At 34.5% G+C, this 22,129-nt stretch overlaps 1 protein-coding gene across 2 annotated transcripts in view; it reads left to right on the top strand.

Annotated features, from left to right (window-relative positions):
* Positions 1-16,693: 16,693 nt before the first annotated feature.
* The window catches only part of LOC131151634 (large ribosomal subunit protein uL11m), a 27,157-nt gene continuing 21,721 nt past the window's right edge, over positions 16,694-22,129 (top strand). Inside the window, exon 1 of one of the 2 annotated variants that reach the window (XM_058102908.1) lies at positions 16,694-17,054. The gene's annotated coding sequence lies outside the window, so the exon portion shown is untranslated. The remainder of the gene's footprint in view (positions 17,055-22,129) is intronic. The other variant, XM_058102909.1, reaches the window with a different exon arrangement.

The following is a 22,129-nucleotide window of genomic DNA, read 5'->3' as shown; positions in this document are numbered from 1 at the left end:
CACGAAATGCCCAAATGATAAGCACTACTTATAAGACGAGAAAAGTCCAAATGATGAGCACTGCTTATGAGGCATAAAAAGACCAAAATGATGTGCATTGTTTATAAGGTACGAAAATACTCAAGTGATGAGCACTGCTCATAAGGCATGAAAAAACCCAAATGATTAGTTCTACTAATGAGGCATTGAAAAAACACATATGTTGAGCTCTGCTTATAAGACACAAATAAAGCAAAAGTTTGCTTAACCAATAACAAAATAGAGAACCTTACTCGACTTGGATGAACTTTACTTGTCTCAAATCAAGTCTACTTAGCTTATATAATATTTGTTCGGCTCATATCTTACTTAGCTAGAGGTATGTTTGGTCAAAGGTAAAGGAGATATATTCAACTTCAAATACATGCATATATACATATTCTTATAACTACTCATAAGCTAAGAAAAGTAATTTATAAGCTCATGAGTGGGGGGGCAACTGATATAGCATAAATGTAATGACCCGAAGTATAATGGTATTTAAATAATAATTAAGAGAGTGGAAAATGGAAATAGGAAAAAGGGGACACTACAGGCTTCGTCGACGAGATTGCATTATGAACTCGTCAACGAAGGTATGTCTCGTCAACTAGAAGATACTGAGTGGATGTTTGGGTGACCCTGAATTCCGTCGATGAAGGGGAGAGTTCGTTGACAAATTGCCTATTAACCTCATCGACGAGGTGGCGTGGCTTGTCAACGAAGCCCCTTGTATAAATAGTGCAAAAACTCGATTTTACGCAAAAAAATCAGAACTTCTCACTCTCTCTCTCTCCTCCCTACGATTTCTCTCTCCTCTCTCTTCGATTTCGGCTCCGTTGTTCGCCTGATCGATGAACTGAGGCCACCACGACGCTCTTGGGGAAGTTCTCTCCAAATCTACGGGAGCGGATCGTTGGTGGAAGCAAGTTGAAATTCTTCCCTGAGTTGAGGCAATACTTTATTGACCTTAGCTATGCATGGGAAAAATGCCATCTAGGTTATAGTGGATCGGCTGACGAAGACGACACACTTCATTCCTTTCAGAGCCGGCTCTTCCATGAATAGGCTGACAGAGTAATATGTGCAGGAGATAATACAACTTCGTGGCGTCCTTGTTTCTATAGTTTCAGAATGAGACCCATGATTTACCTCTCAGTTCTGGAAGGGTTTCCAGGATGCCTTGGGATCGCAGCTCACTTTCAGCACCTCGTTTCACCCACAGACGGATGGATAATTAGAGAGGACCATTCAGACCTTAGAAGATATGTTGCGGGCATGTGTGCTAGACTTTGGGGACAGTTGGATTTGGTATCTACCGCTCATGGAGTTTGCATATAATAACAACTACCAGACTAGTATAGAGATGGTACCATATGAGGCATTGTATGGTCGCCAATGTCGATCTTCATTATACTGGGATGAGGTAGGAGAGTGGTAGGTGTTGGGACCAGAACTGATCTAGCAGGCCTCTACAAAGGTCGAGCTTATCAGAGAGAGGGTTAGAGTAGAACAGAGTCGGCAGAAGAGTTATGCGGATACTCGCTAATGGGAGTTAGAGTTTAAGATCGAGGATAAAATATTCCTAAAGATTGCCTCGATGAAAGGGGTGATGAGGTTTGGGAAGAAAAGGAAGTTGAGCCCTCAATACATTGGGTTATTTGAGATCCTAGAGAGGATAGGTCCAGTTGCTTACCAGGTGGCGTTGTCCCCAGCACTATCCAGAGTTCATGATGTGTTTCACGTATCCGTGCTGGGGAAGCACGTGTCAAACCCTTCGCATGTGCTCAATTATGAACCTCTGGAGATCAAGGACGCATTAGATTCTGAACCAGAAGGTACAACAATTGCGTACTAAGGAGATACCTTTAGTGAAAGTACTATGGTGTAACCACGCAATAAAGGAGGCTTCTTGGGAGTCAGAGGTTGAGATACGCCAGAAGTACCCACAACTCTTCGAAGAGGGTTAGCTCGAGACAGGTAAGGTAGGTTGTGTGGTTACTAGTTACTTTCATGTATGTGAGAGAGAGGTTAGTATGAGAGCGTGATTTAACGAGACTTTATGTTGTATCCACGGTATTCCTCCGCCATAAGCGAGGGTATGTAATAAACTTGGGCCAGAGTCACTATGTGGGTGGCTGCCAACTTTTCTATAGAGTTGAGTTGTAAGTTAGAGAACGTTCGGTATCAGTTAGCAAATTTCAAGGACGAAATTCTTATAAGGAGAGGAGATTGTAGAGACCCGAACCCGTAAAATAAGAAAAGGGTAAAAAGGAGATTTTGCAAGCTTTGTCGACGAAGTCAATGCTCTTGTCGACGAAGGCCATTCAATGCTTCATCGCCGAAATTTAGAGTCTCGTCAACAAAGAGATCCCGACCGATAAGGAAAATATCAGGTTTGGGTTCGTCGATGAAGGAGGAGGTTTGTCAATGAAGGACCAATTTGTCGGCGAATTTGGCCAGGTCAAAAGGCCTATAAATAGGATTTTTCATTGCTTAAGGGTTAAGAAACCCAAAATCTCTCTCTCTCTCTCTCTCTCTCTCTCTCTCTATCTATCTACAGTTCTTCGTCGTTCGTCGCCCATTTCAACGATTGGAAGTTGCTGCGAGGATTAGGGAGCTAAGATCTATAGTACTAGTGGAGCAGATTCTTGTTTTCGTGAAAAGTTGGGATTTGGATTTTCGAGCGTTCAACTTATTTTAGGAAATAGGTAAGGGGATTATGTTTAATGCAGTGTTTTAATGATTTTAAACCGATAGAAATGTTTGTGGAGTGAGTATGTTATGTTTTCGGTTATTCTTTAGAAAACCAACCGTTTAAAAGACTCATTTTTGAACTTAGGATATACGATATGATATTTTGAGTAGAAATGAATGGTGGAAAGTTCGGTTTGATTCTACAAACCATTTATACAATGGCTTTATGGTTGCCTACTGGCTTTGTTTTTAATATGGAAAATTATGTGGCAAGTGAATAGTATTTTGAGAATTATAGGAAATACCAGAATGGGTATGTTGGTGTAATACTGAACTGTTTACGAAACCTACTGGAACTCTTTTGAGAAATGCAGGGATTTTGTGAGAGGGCCAAGGCCCGAGTTTGTAACAAAAGGGGTCAAGGACTGAGGTTGTATTAAACGGAGTGAGGCTGAGATTTATGAAATATCAGAGTTTTATTCTGAGTTGTAATAGAGGAGCCAAGGCCAGAGTTTGTAGTTTATGAGAGGGCCGAGGCCCGAGTTTGTATTAGGCGGCCGAGACCGGAGTTCATTATATGAAATGATTTTAAAGTATAGTTTTAATTGCTTAAATTGCATGATATGTTTTAGGAACCTTGAGAACCCAGTGTTGAGCACGGTACCATTGTTATATAGAGTTTCACCATTTGACCGTGTGCGCCCACATTTACGAGAGAGTGGTGTTGGGTGGTCCTAGCTAATTGACCGAGACGCAGTCAGACCCGTAAGCAAGCTTGTGGAAGCCTGCTAAAGTATAAGCAGGGAGTTGACTTGACTTGGGTTGATCCCCCGGGTTTTAGTCCAGCCTTCGGGCCGCACAACCTTGACCCCGGGGGTTTATACATGGCGAGTAGTTCTAGGGAGTGTCTTCCATGCATATCTATATATTTATGTAATGATATAATTGTTTTCCAGTATTGTTTTACATTGTGAAAATGAGAAATGAGTATTTATATACTATGTTCAGTAAAAGAGAGTTGTATGATGATTTTTAAATACACTAAGACGCACGCTGGCAACACACTATCATTAACTTAATTTTCCTTACTAAAAGGTGTCTCACCCCGTTATACAACATATCTTTTCAAGGAATCCCAGAGATCGAGTTTAGCGGGATCCAGGGGGTGGAGACTAGTTTGGTTACTTTTTGTGAGTGTCTTCAAGAACTTAGATATGAGTAGTTATTGTAGTATGCCTTTGGGCTTGTATTTATGGTCATATGGACCGAGTTTGTTGACTTATTAGATTGAGATGTAATATGAGTATGGAAAGACCTGGATGTATGTTGAAATTTAGACTCTAGTAATAGATCGTGGAGAATGTTTTATTTATTCCGCTACATATCTTATATGTTGATATGGTATCAGGTACACAGAGGTCACTAAAGTAACACCCGGGTCCACGTGACGAGTTGAGGCGCTATATATCCCCTAGTTTAATATGCCTCAAAATCTCCCTAATAGTGTTCTTTTATAAACTTTCCAAGGAGGGAGAGTCTACAAAAAATAATTGCGAGTGATCCCTATTTTGATACTGACAAAGCACAAGTTACTTATGTGAGTATTTAGTGATTGAACATGTTATAATTCAACACACACATAAGGGAATTGGAAATAGAAGCCATGAAGGACGTAAAGGCTATACATTTGGCGTATTCCATAGAAGGATGAAGAGCAAAAGAAAAAAAGACATTTGATTTAATTTTTAAGAGCATTTTGTTTTTTATCTCTAGGTTGTAATAATGCATGCATCTAAATGATATGGATTGAATGCTTAGACGACCATAGATTGACCTTAGGAGACCTAACTTTCACACAAAACCTTTTTCAAATGTGTCTATAACTTACAAAGGTTTTAAAATAACTTTAGAGTAAAAAACAAGGCTAAACCTAGGATCCTTACTATCCTCGGTCGACCAACCCATGCACGTTCAAAGTGCCTCAATCGACTGACTAGCCAAAAGTCAAATGTTTGACTAGGCTCGGTCGACCGACCATTTTTGAACACTGCTTCCACAGTCAATCGACTTTAAAACTTGGTCTTTCTACATACCCTAGCTGACTAATCTCTTAGGTAAAAATACCATCAGCCGACCGAACCTCAAGAACCGCCAAACTAGACATAAGCTCAGCCGATCGAACCTACGAAGGTTCGAAAAATCACCTTGGTCGGCTAACCGATCGCCTCCCATGGCAAATCGAACCCAAAACCAAATTCAAAATCTCTGTGTGTGTTCGATCGACTAACGCTGAAGATTAGCTAACCGAACCTCTCAGGTTGGGTTAATTTTTCAATGCTAATCACGTTTTAATTTTAATTAAATATTTTTTAAATGACGAGTGTGTCCCCAATGGTCATATTTTTCAGAAAAACTATAAATACCCCATCCATTTGTTTAATTAGTAACTTTGATTAGCAAATTTTTTCTCTCAAATTTTTACTTATTCAAAGTTCCCCCACATACACTTTTATTTTAAAAATCATTTTGAGGTTAAATTTTTCATACTCTCCAACTCTCTTTGTTACTTTCTTTGAAATATTTTTTAAGAGAGTATTTTATTTGGGCATTCATTTTCATTCAAAGCATAACACTCTCATCCATTCCTTATCTTGAAAATCATTTTTCAGAGTTGTTTATAGTTTTTCTCATACATTTTTTCTTGATAAATATTTTTGGGAAAAACCATGCTCTTGTTTTGTGAATCTTTTGCATTTCCATTGGAAGATTCATAAGCCTATTTTGTTTTATTGCACAAACCCATTTTGGGCCAAAACTCTAAAATCTCCTGTACTTTAGTTTGAAAATATTTGTTTGGAGATTTCATTTGAGCATTTGAATATCTTTGAGATATTCATTGCATATTTCATTTTTATCAAAGATCATTTGTTTTATTTTGTGCAAAGATTATTTGAAAGAAAAACCCTAGGTTCTCGTACTTCATATTGAAAATATCATTTGGAGAAACATTTTATTAGAGTTTAAATCTTTTAGGTATTTATCATATATATATATATATATATATATATCATATATAATATTCAAAGATTGCAAAAATTATATTGAAAAACACTCTTACTCTACTAAACTTATATTTTATATCATTTGAGAGTGCATTTTTAGAGCTTAGACGTGTACATATTTGCTTGTATTTTCAGAAGCATTTTATATGTACAAAGTATTTTTTTGTAACGGTTAGGTTCAGTCGTAAATTGAATTAGGGAATCTCTGTCCTGTAAGAGAGACTAGTTGGGTTCGGCCCATAATTGAACTAGGGAGTCTTTGCCCCGTAAGGGAGACCAATTGTGTAACGCCCCGAACCCTTAAACTCGGTCTGATGCGTTATACCTGATAATCCATGAATAAATACATACATACGCAGCGGAAAACATAACTATGATCCTCAATCATTATAATAAATAATACCAGAGTTTACTATTTCTATCTATAATCCATAAATAACCATTCATCACTTGTATTTCCATATATACACATATCTTTAGAAATATTCAGTATTCTCATCACTAGTATGTTCCACAAGTATCCATAAATTTCAGAAAACTTAAAACATAAAACATAACTTATATACATCTCAAGTATCATAAAAAATATTTATACCCTTTTCTTTATTTAGAACCTCAAAAATGCTATCAACCTCGAGCTTTTCTAAGCTTATTTACGTGGTAGTCCTGAAAAGATAAATTCGTAATCGGGTGAGACACATCTCAGTAAGGGAAATAAATAATATATATTAAAACAGCGTGTGGTCAATATGAGAATATAATCAACATTTTAATATCATTTGCAAATCCATTATCATATATTATGAAGTCATTTTCTAAACCCTATCAGACACATGCAAAACATTCACCCACGAGACTACCCAAGGATAGGGGTGATTATCCGCCCATACAAGTAGCACCCCTCTGTTTTGATACAATAGGCAACCCAAAGGTCACAACTGAAACATACCAGAACACTCACCTTACTCAGTAAGCTCTCAGGTGTCAAATTAATCTCGTACTCACATAGTTCATACAAAAGTTCACTAGTGAAGGCTCCCAAGAATAGGGAAATCTACCTACCCATACAAGTAGTTTCCTTCTGCCCTAGTGCATTATGCAGCCTACTGCTACATCTGATACTACTAGTGCACTCGCCTTTCTCAACAAGCCCTCAGGCGAAGAGTTTGCCCCACCCTAACGTGACATGTTCTATTAGCATAAATACTTGATGATACCATAATACATTATTCTGTCTGTTATTTTAGTAATTTACATCCGTTCATGTTCTTAGCTTTAACATTGCATAACATTTCACTTTACGTAACCTTTCACATTTCACATTTCATATTCATTTCATTCATTCGTACTACAACTCCTTTTAGTTGTACATCAGTTAGTCCACATAGATATGTGCTAGAATCTGTTAACACTACTCCTTTTAGCTGTCATCAATTAGTCTACAACTCATTTTAACTGTCATTGTATTCATGGTTTCATTATCAAATACAAGCAACAAGGTCGTTATAACATTTCATTAACAGTGCATTTCTTACATAATCTACATCTCATGCAAATAACATATGTTCAAACAACATTACTATCCGCTCATGCCACACATTTTAGCATAAAAAGTTCATACATTGCCTATAAAATAAGCCAACCATCATTTAACATTTATTTACTGAAAATATACCTTCATTTCTTATATAATTATCCTGAAATACTTTCCACTTCCATCAGTTCATTTTCACATATACGTAATTAAATAAATAGTCCTAATGTAAAGACCCAAAAATTTAAAAGGATTAAAATAATTTGAAAAAAAAAAGATAAATAAAATAACAGATAAATAAATAAAAGGAATGACGTGGGAAAAGAAAAAAAAATTAAAATTAAAGAAATTAAATTAAATTAAGATAAATAAAATAATTAAATAATTAGTTATTAAATTAAATATTTTTACATTGGATAAAAAAAAAAACTAATTGAAATAAGAGAACTATATATATGGTTAATATAATATATAAAAATATATGTATATATATATATATATATATATATATATAAAGTACTGACAGAAGAAAAGTAAAAGAAGAAGAAAGAAGAAAGAAGAAGGAAGAAGAAAGAGAAAGTGTCAAGCACGCCCCCCCTGCAAACTTTCCTGCGTTCAGTACGCGCAGCCACTCCTCCGTCTCCGCTTCTCTCATTCTCTCAATTATTCGGCGAGTTTGCGATGGATCGGGAAACGGAAGGTGCCGTTAGAATTCTGGTTCCGCTACCGACATTTCTACTGGAGCAGATTTTTCATGGGAACGACTTAGGCACTGCTCCTGGGGAAAGGTAATTTTTTCCTATTTTCTAAATTTCGCCGTTAATATGTGGCTAAATCGACCAACGGACACCACCACGGGGTCCTAGTCGTCATCATCGTCATTTTAGCGTATGTAATTTTTCAATTGGGGTTTTCTAGGCCCTACTCTAAAGCGAGAGTGGGATTTGGGAAATTTGACAATTTGGCTAAATTTAAGGGTATATTTATTTATTTAGGAATTATGACCCTAGGAAATATTTAAATAATATTTTATTCAAGAATAATTTATTAGAATTAGGAATTTAATTTCAGGGTCCGGGTGAGCGCCGTCGGTATTTTTCGGAGTCCCTGTTAGCGTAGTTCAAGAAACCAGGTAAGGGAAAAATTATATATTAAATCAGAATTTTTATGAATTTAATGGAAAAATAAATTGTGTTATATGTACGTGTATATGTTTCAGTATAGGTAAAATGCCAACTGTTTAAATTATATTTTTTTCGAGTTTAGGGCTATTTATTAGATATGTATATACAAAAATGAACTGATGAAAGTGGGAAATATTTTCAGGATAATTAAGTAAGAAATGAAAGGTATTTTCAGTATATAAACATTAAATGTTGGTTGGCTTATTTTACAGGCAGTGTATGAATTTTATTACTAAATTATGTGGCATGAGAATCTGTGCAAATATATGTTAAATGTATGAGATGTAGGCTAAGTAAGTAAAGCAATGAAAATAAAATATGATATGGATAATGTTGCTTGTGTATGTTAAATGCAACCATGTAAATGTAAGACAGCTGAAAGATAGCCATGTTAGCAGATTTAGCACACTTCTATGTAGACTAACTGATGATAGCTAAAAGGTGCTGTGTTAGCAGATCTAGCACGTTTCTACGTTAACTAACTGATGATGGCTAAAGACTAGCTGTAGTACGAAGTAATGAAATGAAATGTTATGCAATGAAATGACGAGGAAATGACAATGAAATGAAATAACAAAGGTAAATGATGTAAATGGGAAAGAGTCACTTAAAGTGAAACGAAATGCAACGTTAAGTTATAAACAGGAATGAATGTGCATGAATGTATAATGACAGAAAAGAATGATGTATTATGATATTAGAAGTATGTATGTACATAGAACATGTTACGATTGGGCGAAGCATACCTTTCTCCTGAGGGCTTGTTGAGTAAGACGAGTGCACTAGTAGCTTCAGATGTGGCAATAGCTGCATAACGTACTAGGGCAGAGGGAACCTACTTGTATGGGCGGGTAGATTTCTCTATCCTTAGGGCCTTTGCCGATAAATTATTGTTGAATGCGTGAGTACGTGATCAATCTACCACTTGAGGGCTTACTGAGTAAGGTGAGTGCTCTGATATGTTTTAATTGTGACCTTAGGGTTACCTAAGTATTAGAGCAGAGGGGTGCTACTTGTATGGGAGGGTAATCACCCCTATCCTTGGGAAATCTCGTGGGTTAAACATTTGCATGTGTTTGATTAGGATCAGGGAATGATTTTGGAATTTATGTTAAGGATTTTCAAATGTTAAATATTATGATATATATAAACTCATGTTGGCCACACACTGCTTTAATATATGGTTTCTTTCCTTACTGAGATGTGTCTCACCTGAATATGAATGTATCTTTTTTTTTTTTCAGAATTTCATCGAGATCGAGCTTAGAGAGCTCGAGGTTCTATAACATTATTGGGAAATAGTAAAAGAAAATGGTATATTTCTATATTAATTATAAGATGCAAATATTTATATTTTACGTCCTTATATTTTAAGTCTGTGGAGAAAAGAAAGTTGTGAACATACTGAAATATTTTGGAGATATATGTAATTATGGAAATGCAGGTGTTGGATAATTTATTATAGATTATAGTTAGACTTAGTAAACTCTGGTATTATGTTATATGGAGATTATGATTATGTTTTTCCGCTACGTATGTTTTGGAATATGATTTATGAGGATATGATCAAACATAACGCACCGGACCCGGGTTTAAGGGTTCGGGGCGTTTCACTTAAGCTCATAAAACATAATTTACATGGTTGACATTTTATTCCCACATGAAAATATATATACATAAATAAAACATAATACATTTTAATTCATGAAAACCTGATTTAAAATATAAATTTCCCCCTTACCTAAATCCTTGATTTACACCAACAAGTATCCCAGACCGATGCCTGTGATGCTCATCCGGTCCCTAGATTAAAAACCTTAGTTTAATTAAATAAACCCTAAATAACTCAAATCTTAGAAAAATACTTATTTAATACTTTATAGGCTCCAAATAACAATATTCGTTAAAAAAATTCCAAAATAACTCACTTACCCTAATTTTGGGAGGTTTCCCAAACCTCTCAAATCAACGATCAACTCCCGTAGCCTTGCAGAGAACAATCCTATGAACCTCGTGGTGGTTCCGGATCGTCAAACAGGATCAAATCCAGCCTAAAATCAAAGAGAGAAGGTTGAGGATCCGTTTTTAGAGAGAGAGAGAGAGAGAGAGAGAGAGAGAGAGAGAGAGTAAAATTTCGAAATTTCTCGCTGAAAATGAAAAAAACTCTAGTTATAGGCAGGGTCTCATCGATGAGACATGTGGACTCGTCGACGATCCTATAAAGAACACTCGTCAACAAGGCCGTGAGCTCGTCAACAAGTTTCGGAGCATCTCAAACCCTCTTGGTTAATCCTCGTCGATGAGACATACATACTCGGTGACGAGTTTCTGTAGATATCTCGTCGACGAGAAAATCCTGCTCGTTGACGAGAACCTATTTAATATCCTTTTACAATTCCTTTTCCCTTTTTTCTATTTCCCCATTTTCCTTTTATTTTCTTTCTTATTATTTTAAATAATTAAAAATTCTCCGGGTCGTTACAAGTTGAACTCAACCTGGTAATTGAGTCGGGTTTTGGCTCCGCCCGAAAGTGTAGCTGGGGTATTCTTCACCCTGTAAGGAGAGGTGTGTAGGTTGGGGTCAGCCTTGTAATGTGACCTGGGGTATTCCTCGCACAGTGAGGAGAGGACATTGTAAACAGCTTCTGCTTTGCCTGTTTAAGTGAGCGGGGATAGTGGAACCCTCGGGAGGTTATGCCCAAGGCGAGGACATAAGCTGGTTTGGCCGAACCTCGATAACAAATCCTGTGTGTGTGTCTCTCTCTTTATCTCATTTAATTACTGTACTTTAAATTCAGTATGTGTATACTTGTTCATTCATGGATATAGTTATTCGCATGCACACATTTATTTTAAATGAGATATACTCTACATGTGTATGTCTGCACACATAACTTAATTACTTTACATATACGACTATATTTGAATGGGATATGATTTGTGGTGAATCGGCGAAATGTTTAAATTAACTAAAAAGTTTTAAAAATCCAATTCACCCCCCTCTTGGGATCACACCAATCACATCAATTGCTAATAACTGTCAACATTAACTGCCAATGTCGTCTTTTGTCAATGAAGCTACTGAAGGTGACGACATTTGGTTTGTCGACACTAACGAAGATTTTTTAGCAATGTTTTTTGAGTCCAAACCTTTCAACGGGTCTTTAGATTGCAAAAAATTTTGCTTCAAAAGAATGTTGTTAAAACCAAAGCCTCAATTGTGGATATGATGGCAAAAAAAAAAATCTTAGGGAGACAACAAAAGTAGGTATGCATAAAGTCAAGCTCAACAATAGTTACATACACTGTGGTCATTTTGAAGTGGCAATTCATAGTAGATAAACATGTGTAAGGCTTTGTTATCTTCCCACACCCTTAATAGGAATATCATCATGAACAAAATTTGATAATCAAAAGTAAAGGGATGTAAAGAAACAAAAATACAATACAAAGTCAATAAATGAGGTTGACATGTAGCATTAATGGGATACATGGTTGGCCCAAAATCTTTAACCAATTGCGCGAGGACATGTCAAAAAATTCAAATTTATTGTAGACTAGTCGACCTCCTTAAGAGGCCAGTTGACCACTACAAGTTCTAGCCAATGACTAGTTTTAGAGAGGTCCAATCAACTGCCAAATGAATTTTTTTTTGGATTTTCTATTTATTTTTCCTTAATTTTTGCATCTTATTTAGGTCAAATTTGTTTAGTCATAAATTGACTATTGACATATACAATATAAAATGTTATAAGCTTGAGAAAGCTCCAAATTCCTAATGTTCACTTCTTACATTTTTGTAAAATTAAATTTTAAATGAATTTCTTATTACCTTCATTTTTTAACTTGATTGCTATTGGCTATTTATTATTAATGGATTTTGTTTAAAAATGAATAATTAAAACACAAACATTATGTCATTGTGTCTCTCCCTTAATGACTCAACTTTTTCTATATCGCCCCTTGCTTGGAGAAAGCACCACAATCCTCTATAGAATTGGGAAACTAAAGAAGATGAAGGGGAAATTTGTTGACGAAACATAACTACAAGTTTTTCCAAAGCGAGATCATGCTAAAAATGCTACTCAGATTGCCAACAATTTCTACTTTGTGATTCAAACCATTTGCAAGAAATTGTGTTCTTCCATCTCCGATCACCTAAAAGGTACACTTCAATTTCAGTCTCTTGTTTGTTCTCCGATCTTTCTACTCTTTCTTTAACATATCTAATTCTTTCGAGATGTTTTATAATTCTTGGCACTTTGGATCGTTTAATCGTGAATACGTACTCCAGTGTTTTCGCATAAGCATGAATATAGATGGTTTAGAAAGCCAGAATATCGAAACCATTATCTATGGAAACTCCAATACCCCATGTGCTTAAATTTTTGAAAATTTTAAATTAAAAATTAGTTTCTTATTAGCTGCATTTTTTTTAAAAACTTGATTACTATTGACTATCTATTATAAAACACGTTTTATTAAAAAAAAAACAAAAAACAAAACACAATTCCTTTCTATTTATCCAAATCTCTCTCTCTTTCTCTCTCTCTCTCTCTCACACACACACATCCTAAATCTCACCCAAAATTGGTAATCAATTGACCTTTTTTTTTCTCCCTTTGCATTTGATTTTTTGGATTTTATCATTCATTTCATTAATAATGCACTTGGGTTTTTACATTTACAAGTGCATCCATGTTTTTGCTTTTTCGTATGTTTGTATTTTGTTATGTTAAATACCAATTTAGGTTTTATTTGCTTATTTTGTTGCGTAACTCACTAAGGGATCATTTGGTATCACCGTCAAAAATTAAAGAAACAAAAATTAAAAACTAAAAATAGAAACTAATAAACTAGAAACCAACAATCTGTTTGGTTAATATTTATAAAACTAGTATAAATTAAAAAATTAATTTAAAAATGCTCATTTTCTTATTTAAATCAAATAATATTATAGAAACATAATTAAAATAATATAATTATAAATAATAACATTGAAAATATTTCTATAATAAAAAAATTATTATAATTATTTCACTTAATTGTTCGAGTTTCAAATTTTACTTATAATAAAAATTTTATTGGACATGACAATTCAAAAAAATAGTGAAAGTATTTTGTAATTGACTTCATTATTATTTTTTGAAATTTATATATATTTTTATTTTAATTATATTTAAATTCATATGATCGTTTAATTTTGATTTTAAATTAAAAGTGTATAAAATGAGTAATTTAATCCAAAAAAACTATTTTCATATATTAAATTTTTTGACAACATGTTGCAAAAATAATTGAAAATCATGAAATCTGATTTTCAGTTTTTCGGCAAATAACTAAAGACTGACAACTCAAACAGAAAATTGGCAATATAAACAAATACATTTTTATAATATATTTCTTCACTATGGAGAAAAAGAAACATAAAACAACAAACAACAATGATACCGTTTAGTTGGCTATACTTTCCCCAACCTACCATATTGGAGTACCATTTAAAACTCTCTTACCACCCCATACACGCCATTTATGTTTGACGCAAGTATAGATATTGAGGACATGGATGCACCAGTCCTTCCACCTCATTCCCGACCTACATCATTGCATCTGTAATCTCCCCATCCACTTTATATGGGTGATGATGTAGTACCTCAGGGTGGAGATGGTAGAGGTATAGGATGACGACGTGTCAGTAGACCCGATAGGGATGACCAGCGAGGAGAGGGTGGACGTAGACGACAACCTGCACGATAGAGGAGACGACCTGTGCGTGTGGCACTTGAGCAGCGACATAGTTGTATATGTAGTTATGTGAATATTGTTTTGTACATTAGTTTCATTCGTATGTATTATCGTTCTCGTCTCCTTGCATTACTTTTATATAGTTAGGAATGTTTATTTCTTATTCCTTGAGATGTATATGTAATTGTCGATCAATGTTTACTAATATTATAAATGTCATGATTGGGAAACATTGTTGGAAAAAACTTTGTGATTGTTGCTGATGAAAGTTGCTGTTTTTTTTTTTATAACAGGTGTGGTTAGAAATGGGTATACTTGATTTTAAGAGGAGATTCTACTTAAATTTTTATAAAAGTTGTACATAGTATGAATATATAAATTTTGTGTATGAATGTTGTGAAAAAACTTTGTGATTATATGCTGATGAAGGTTGTTTTTTTTTTTTTTTTTAACAGGTGGCGATCAGAAATGGGTATACTCGATTTTAAAAGGAGACTTTGCAGAATTTTTTTTAAAATTCGACATAGTATGACTGTATAAATTTATGTATGAATGTTGTGAAAAAACTTTGTGATTATTTGCCGATGAAAGTTATTTCTTTTTAGCAGGTGTGGTAAGAAATGAGTATACTCGATTTTAAGAGGAGACTCTATCAAAAGTTTTACAAAAGTTCTACATACTATCAATGTATAACGTTTTGTGTATGAATGTTGTGAAAAAAATTTTGTGATTCTTTGTAGGTGAAAGTTGTTGTTGTTTTTTTTTTGCCTGTGTGGTTAGAAATAGGTATACTCGATTTTAAAAGGAAACTCTGCCGAAATTTTTACAAAATGTTTGACATATATATTGTATAGACAATTACAACTTTAGGCTTTGCATTGAATAGAACATTTTTACAACATGGAGTCATAAAATGCATTGCCATTATGAACCTTCATACAATTCATTGTATAGGTAATTTGCAGACTAAAGATTTGCATTCAATAAAATTTTTTAGAGCACGAAGTCACAAAATACAAAGCTAACCACCTTTCTTTCCGTATTAGATCATTTTGTTAATTCTTATAGCGAGGATGAGAGAGTTGGGAGGTTGATTTCTTCGGGTTCTCCTCTAAACCTTTCTTCTCACATCTCTTGAAAGCACTCTCACCTCCTCCACCCTCAATCCTTTCCCTTGGAGACATTCAAAGGCTAACATTTCCTTTAAGGACCCGTTGCCACCCTTAAATGTCCTGCAAAACAAAATCTTTTAATAATGACATGTTTGCTAGGACCACTAAGCTGATTCGTCTTTTTCAATCGGCTAATTACTAAGATCTTGCCATATCATCACTAATAGGAAGAGCAAAATTAGTTCCAAGAACTAGTTCAACAACATTACTTGCTCAATCAATTATTTATATTTCGTAAATTTATACAAAATATTTAGCATAGAAAAATGCCAAACATAATTTAAGTTTCATTTTCATCCTTTAAAATCTATTACATAAGAATGAATTAATTATGATATCATTAAAGCATGAACATTAATTGTAGCACTTATGGACAAACTACATGAATTGATTTGTGAGATTTTTTAAGTTTGTTTGTGTGTTTTTAAATTCACTAAAAAATAAAAAAAAATGTATCTTGTTTTCAACTATTAAATATCCTTAAAAAATGTAATAGATATTATGGTAGCATGCAATATTTGTAGGCATAGTGAAAACTATAACACGTACCTAAGAGAAGAGGGACCAAACTCATTAAACATGCCTTTGTAATGACCACAAGTTTATTAGGATCTACAAATGTGACTCCCTTCTTAGCGCATAATAGCATTAAATTCATTAAGAGCTAACTCGACAATCATCTTCCAATTGGAAAATAAAAATTCACTCCATATTGAATTATAATAAATCCCACACACGTAGAAAAATATGCTAGTAAAGTCGCCATAAAACATACATCAACAATTCAAATACATCAACTATTTCCATACTTATATAGAGTTTTAGAGTAACTTATGCTCGTAGTTTACATGACCTATGTTGAAGTAAATTGCTAATGAAAGTTCATTATTGAAGTCTAAATTAATTATGACGGTTTACTTATATCGTACCTCTAATGATATCTTACCTTATAATTTGAATAAAATAGGAAAACCTTATTTCATTAGAATGATAAAATATTATTAACAAAAAAGAACAAAAAAGCCTAAATAAAATATTGTTAACAAAAAGAATAGAAAGGCCACATCACCCATGTCTCTTGCATGGAGCATGCAAAACAAGCTACTTCAATCAACTTTTTTAGCTCAAAATGCTACTTGGTGTAGTATTTTTTAATGATCATGTGTCATTTGTACTAACCGAGATTAGAAAATATTGGATGGTTTTAGAAAACTTTATACTATCTATCAATTTTTTCGAATGCATTAATTTGGAAAATAAAGTTTTATCAGAATTGTTTTTAAATAATTTTAATTAAAATAAAATTAGAATCGGAAAAAAACTCGAACATGGGGTGGGGAGCACAAACAGAAACTAGCCGGTGAGCCCAAGCACGCGCTCACGAGTTTACTAAAAAACTCCGGCTCCCTAACAGCCTCCGTCGCCGGACATCACAGCCCAGAAGGAGAAGACGACGGCATCTGAGTTCTGAACCAGTGAAAGAGTGAACGCTAGCTTTGTGAGTCGCGACCTTTGAACCTCCCTCCCAGCCTCCATCGCCCGACATTGCAGCCTTCGAACCCTAGCCATCGCCGGACATTGCAGCGGTGCAGCCTCCATTGCCGTACGTCGCTTCGTGGAAGGCTTGAATCCTCTTCAAGCCGTGAGTCCCTCTCTTTCTTCTTTTTGGTCTTCTGGGTTTTGTTGCGGGTTTTGTTGCAGATTAATTGTTTTTTTTTTTTAGTTTTTTGTTTTTCGTTTTTTTTTTTTTCGCTTTCTGGGTTTGTTGAGTTCTTTTTGTCACTATGTAACTTGTGTTGAAGTTGAATTATCGGGAATCGGGATTTCTATCTTTTAAATGGGGTCAAACTGATTTGAATATAAATGTCTGACTCTTCCAGTTTCAGTGTTTCATTTGGGTAGTGGTGCACTAGTGTTTGAAATTTCAGTGTTTGATGGTCACATGCTCAAATACATAATTAATGTTAAAAAATTTGGTGGATGATGAACAAAATTGAAGCATGTTAAGAAGTTGGCTATGAACTCACATAATAGTTTACTCTCTCTCTCTCTCTCTCTAATTCCTTATTTGTGTGTGATTAGAGTGTGTACTGAATTAGTGAATATTCTGTGACAATAATGGCTTCGAAGAGTTCTTCATCCTCTACTTCCATCACCAGTAAATTTGTGATGGGTGTATCGATTGATAATGCCCCTATTTGGGCTTACAAACCTAAAACCAATGTATCCCAGCCGAATCTTAGCCTTATTTTTACGAAATTGCAGTATCATCATATCATTGTATCTGTATCTGTATCCCATATCAGTATTCATGCTCCCTAGTATATAATATATGTATGCACAAACATTTGGAAAATATCGAACAAAGAAAAATAAAATATAAAAACAGTTTACATTCTATGCCTTCCATTATCTCATTGCCTGCAATCATAAAATAATAAATTTAAGCTGAAAGGCAGTGTAGTAGCAGGTTAGATTCAGAATTTCTACTCAAATATGGAGAGAGAGAGAGAGAGAGACGGTACGCCCATAAGAAACTTAGAATATTCATTTCCTACGCTCTGCATTTCCCCTGTTATATACTATTATATTTTTTCCCGAGTCCTCTGATTCTTGGCATAATAGCCCAGAAGATAGAGTGAGATTTTTGTTTAAATTATTAGGTAAATTACAGAATATTCCTTGATTTTTTAATATTATATTAACATTTATCAATCTTGTAACAGGTTTGATTTCCTTAACTGTTATATTTTTAGGTAAATTGCAGAATATTCCGAAGGAATTCTGATATGTACTTGGAATCCATGGTCATAGTCAGTTGTACAATATTCATGTTTCTGATTGGCTTGCAGCTGGAGTGCTGGACATTTTCTACTTTAAACTGTGCTAAAAGTAGAAAATTTTACCAAAGACGGAATAAAAAGCTAACCAAAAAAAAAAAAAGGTACTGATTGCTAAGAAATTGCTGTTGTAAGTGGTAGCCTTGTGCTTTGAGCTGAAATTTCTGGTACACAGGTTTAGACTTAATTTATGGCACAGGGACAGGATATTATAGACGAATCATTGATGGACAATTAAGGTGATAGGTGAGAAAAGCCATGGCTATGCTCATTTATTAAGTTAGATGAAAATACTGACCCTAGTTGTTTGATTTTTTAAGGATTAAGCCTTTTTCTTTTTTGGGCTTCATTTAAGCATTAAACATATGATAGGGTACCTAGGGAAGTTCTATGGTGGGTTTTAGAAAAAAAAGGTGTATGTAGTAGGTATATTGATGTCATTAAGGATATGTACGATGAAGTAATGACTAGTGTAAAGACTATAGATAGAAAAATTAGAGAACTTCCAATCACCATAGGTGTAGTGAGCCCTTATCTTTTTGCTTTAGTGATGGACCAATTGACTTAGAGTATTCAAAATGAGGTTCTATGGTGTATATTGTTTGCAGATGATATTGTATTGCTTGATGAAAGTAGGGGTGGAGTAGAGGCTGAGTTAGAATAATGGAGAGAAGTTTTGGAATCTATAGACTTTAGGATAAGTAGAAATAACACAGAATATATGAAATGTAATTTTGGTAATGGTAGGAGGAATATTGGAGACAAAGTTAAACTTGATGATGAAGAAATAAATAACACTTGTAGATTTCAATATCTTGGATCTATTATGCAAGTTGAAGGAGAAATTGAAGATGATGTAATGCATGGAGTTAAAGCAGGTTGGGTAAAGTGGAGAAGTGCTTCAAGTGTGCTTTGTGATCGTAGAATACCCTTAAAATTAAAAGGAAAGTTTTATAAGACGAATATAAGACCAGTTATGCTATATGGATCGGAATGTTGGGTGACGAAGAAACAGAATATTCAAAAAGTAAAAGTTGCCGAGATGAGAATGCTTTGATGGATGAGTGGTATAATGCTGAAAGATAAATAAGTTAGGTGTAACTCTTATAGAAGATGAGATAAGGGAGGGATGACTCAGATGGTATAGACACTTGCAACATAGGCCACCTAGTGCGCCTGTGAGGAAGAGTAAGTTAGTTACTGAGGGGGGCAGTAGAAGGAGTAGACCTAAAATAACTTGGAATGAGATAGTGAGGATTTAATAGTCCTGAATTTGTCAAAAGAAATGGTCCATGATCGCATAAATTGGGGGAAAAGGATTCATATAGCTGACCCCACCTAGTGGGACTTAAGGCTTAGTTTTGTTGTTGTTTTTAAGTATTAAGCATTAAACTGGTTGTAGAATTAAGCATTCAGCAACTGTATCAAGGAGGGATGCAGTACTAATGCCCCACTTAAACTCCACAAGATCGGATCTAAACATGAGACCGAACAAGTTCAAGAAGAAGAGAGTATGCAGCTAAGAATTGGCTTCTATAGTTAATTATGGGTTGGGCAACCCGCCATGACTCTAAATTACCACCATTCTTATCTATCAAATGTTGAGATTCTTTTCCTCTGATTTTGGTGAGGTAGCTTATTAATTAGTTTGCCATAATAGGATGCATGGTGCCACCTGCCTTCTTCTTCTTCACATTCATATTCTGCATTTCAGCCTATCTCTTTTTTCAACTTTTTCTAAAACTCATGTTCATCTGATGGTCATGCTTAATTTGCTGATTTCACAGGTCTTTTTGGAAAGATATCTCTGTTTTATTTCAATTACCCATGTCAATCAATTATGATTGACTTATTTCACACCAAGTAGAAAAAATGAGGTAATGGACTAGAACCTATTTATTGAATCATAAATACTGCCCTATAGAATCCAAATCCAAAGTAAATTGTTTCCAACAATGAGCACTTTTTCATGGGTATTTCTTCAAACACTTGGCTCGCTGATCAGATTGTACTTCAGTCGCTGACCATCCTTTGTCTAACCTAATAATTTTCCGTAGGGCTTCAAACAATAGCAATAATCAGTGATTTGCATCATTTTTTCAGAATCGAAGTTGCTGTCTCCAAAATCTATGATCTGAAGAATAGTTTCTAGTGTATTGAATTTTTGTTTTTGATTGCTTAAAGTCCTTCTCGCTTTACCAAGGCGTGGCATTATTCTTGCCATCTATTATATAATTCTTGTGTCTCTCGTCTTATAAATTTGTTTTTCTGCTACAATTATGTTTTGGTGTATATAATCCATGTTTATGAGCAATCTATTTTCGTTTGCTATTCTCTGTTATATAATTTTTTTCTAGTATAACTGTCATCCATTGCAGTATTCTGCTTTTTCTTGTTATATAATTCTATTTTTCTACCATATGTGTATACAACTCCTGTTTATTTGCAATCTGTTTTATTATGCTGTTCCCTGTTATATAATTATTTTTTCTGCTATATAATATGTTATATATATTTCCTGTTTATACCTAACATGATATGTGTGTGTGTTTGTGTGTGTATGTATGTATGTATATGTATGTGCATGAATAGATATAAAAGATGTTAATCTGTTCGATGCAGGTTGCAGCATGTACACTTTGACTATTTTTTTATCTACTACGTTCCTTTGCGGAATGACTTGTGCTTTTGAACACATAGATATATGAACCTTTTCTTGTTGTAGTAGGCTGTCAAGTTATGAGTATTTTAGTACATTCTGATGTTTATTTTATTTAAAATAGTTTTGTTTTGCAATAATGGCTTGTTTAGGCGTGAGCACAAATAACGAGTGGAAAAAGAAGGCATTGGTTGTATTGAGGTAGTGAAGTAGGATTTAATAGCCCTTAATCTAGTAGAGAAAAATGCTCTTGATCGGGTGAATTGGAGAAAAATAATTCATGTAGCCGACCCAACCTAGTAGGACATAAGGCTTGTTGTTGTTGTTGGTTGTATTGGAAGTTGGTTGCACATGTGTACAATAGAGAGTTGGTTATTAAGTATGATGTTTGTTGTGTTAGCACTATATAGTCATAGGCCTCAAATTAGATATTATGTGTTTGTTTTTTTATGCAAAACAAGAATATACTGTGAAACTTGTGCAAGATAGTGATGTCATGTGCATCAACCAATTAAGAATGAACAGATAAATGTTTTTTTAGTTGTGTGAGATGTTGGAAAATATTGGGCACGTAAGGGTAACAAATAATATGATTGTGGATGAGCAAGTTGGGTTGTTCTTGAACATTCTTGCCCATCATAACAAAATTGAGCTATTATACACAATTTTGGACATTCGGGGAAAATAGTTAGTCGATGTTTCCACTAGGTTTTGAATGCAGTAATGCAATTACAAGCTCATTTGCTTAAAAAGCAGGAACACATATTTGTGTACTTCACAAATAATCGATGGAAGTGGTTTAATGTAGCTCGGTAGATTACATATTTGTTAGTTTAGTTTTTTGGTTTAGGTTTAAATATATTTGTTAGGGGTTGTGGTAGCAAGGATCAAACTCAAATGGATGAAGAGAATGAAAATGAAGGTAATGGTGATGACGATTGCGCCTCGAAATATGAAGCACCGGCTAACAAAAGGGATGAATCCACTTCATCAAGTAGAAGAAAAGAAAGAAGTTTTAAGAAGATGCACACACAACTGAATCTATGATGAATGTATCCATGTTGTTGTGTAATGACACAAAAGTGGTTGGTAGAAGTTGAGCCAGAGTATTGGGATTGAAATGATGGAATGTTGAGTGAGATTGATGGATTAACAAGTGGTGAGAGAGATATTGCTTTGAGTAAGATTCTTGACTATTTGAGTCAACTGCTTGTGTTT

This window comes from Malania oleifera, chromosome 3, assembly GCF_029873635.1.
Source record: "Malania oleifera isolate guangnan ecotype guangnan chromosome 3, ASM2987363v1, whole genome shotgun sequence".
Classification (NCBI taxonomy): Eukaryota; Viridiplantae; Streptophyta; class Magnoliopsida; order Santalales; family Ximeniaceae; genus Malania; species Malania oleifera.
The sequence above is the reverse complement of the archived record's forward strand: the minus strand, read 5'-3'. Positions and strand labels throughout refer to the sequence as shown.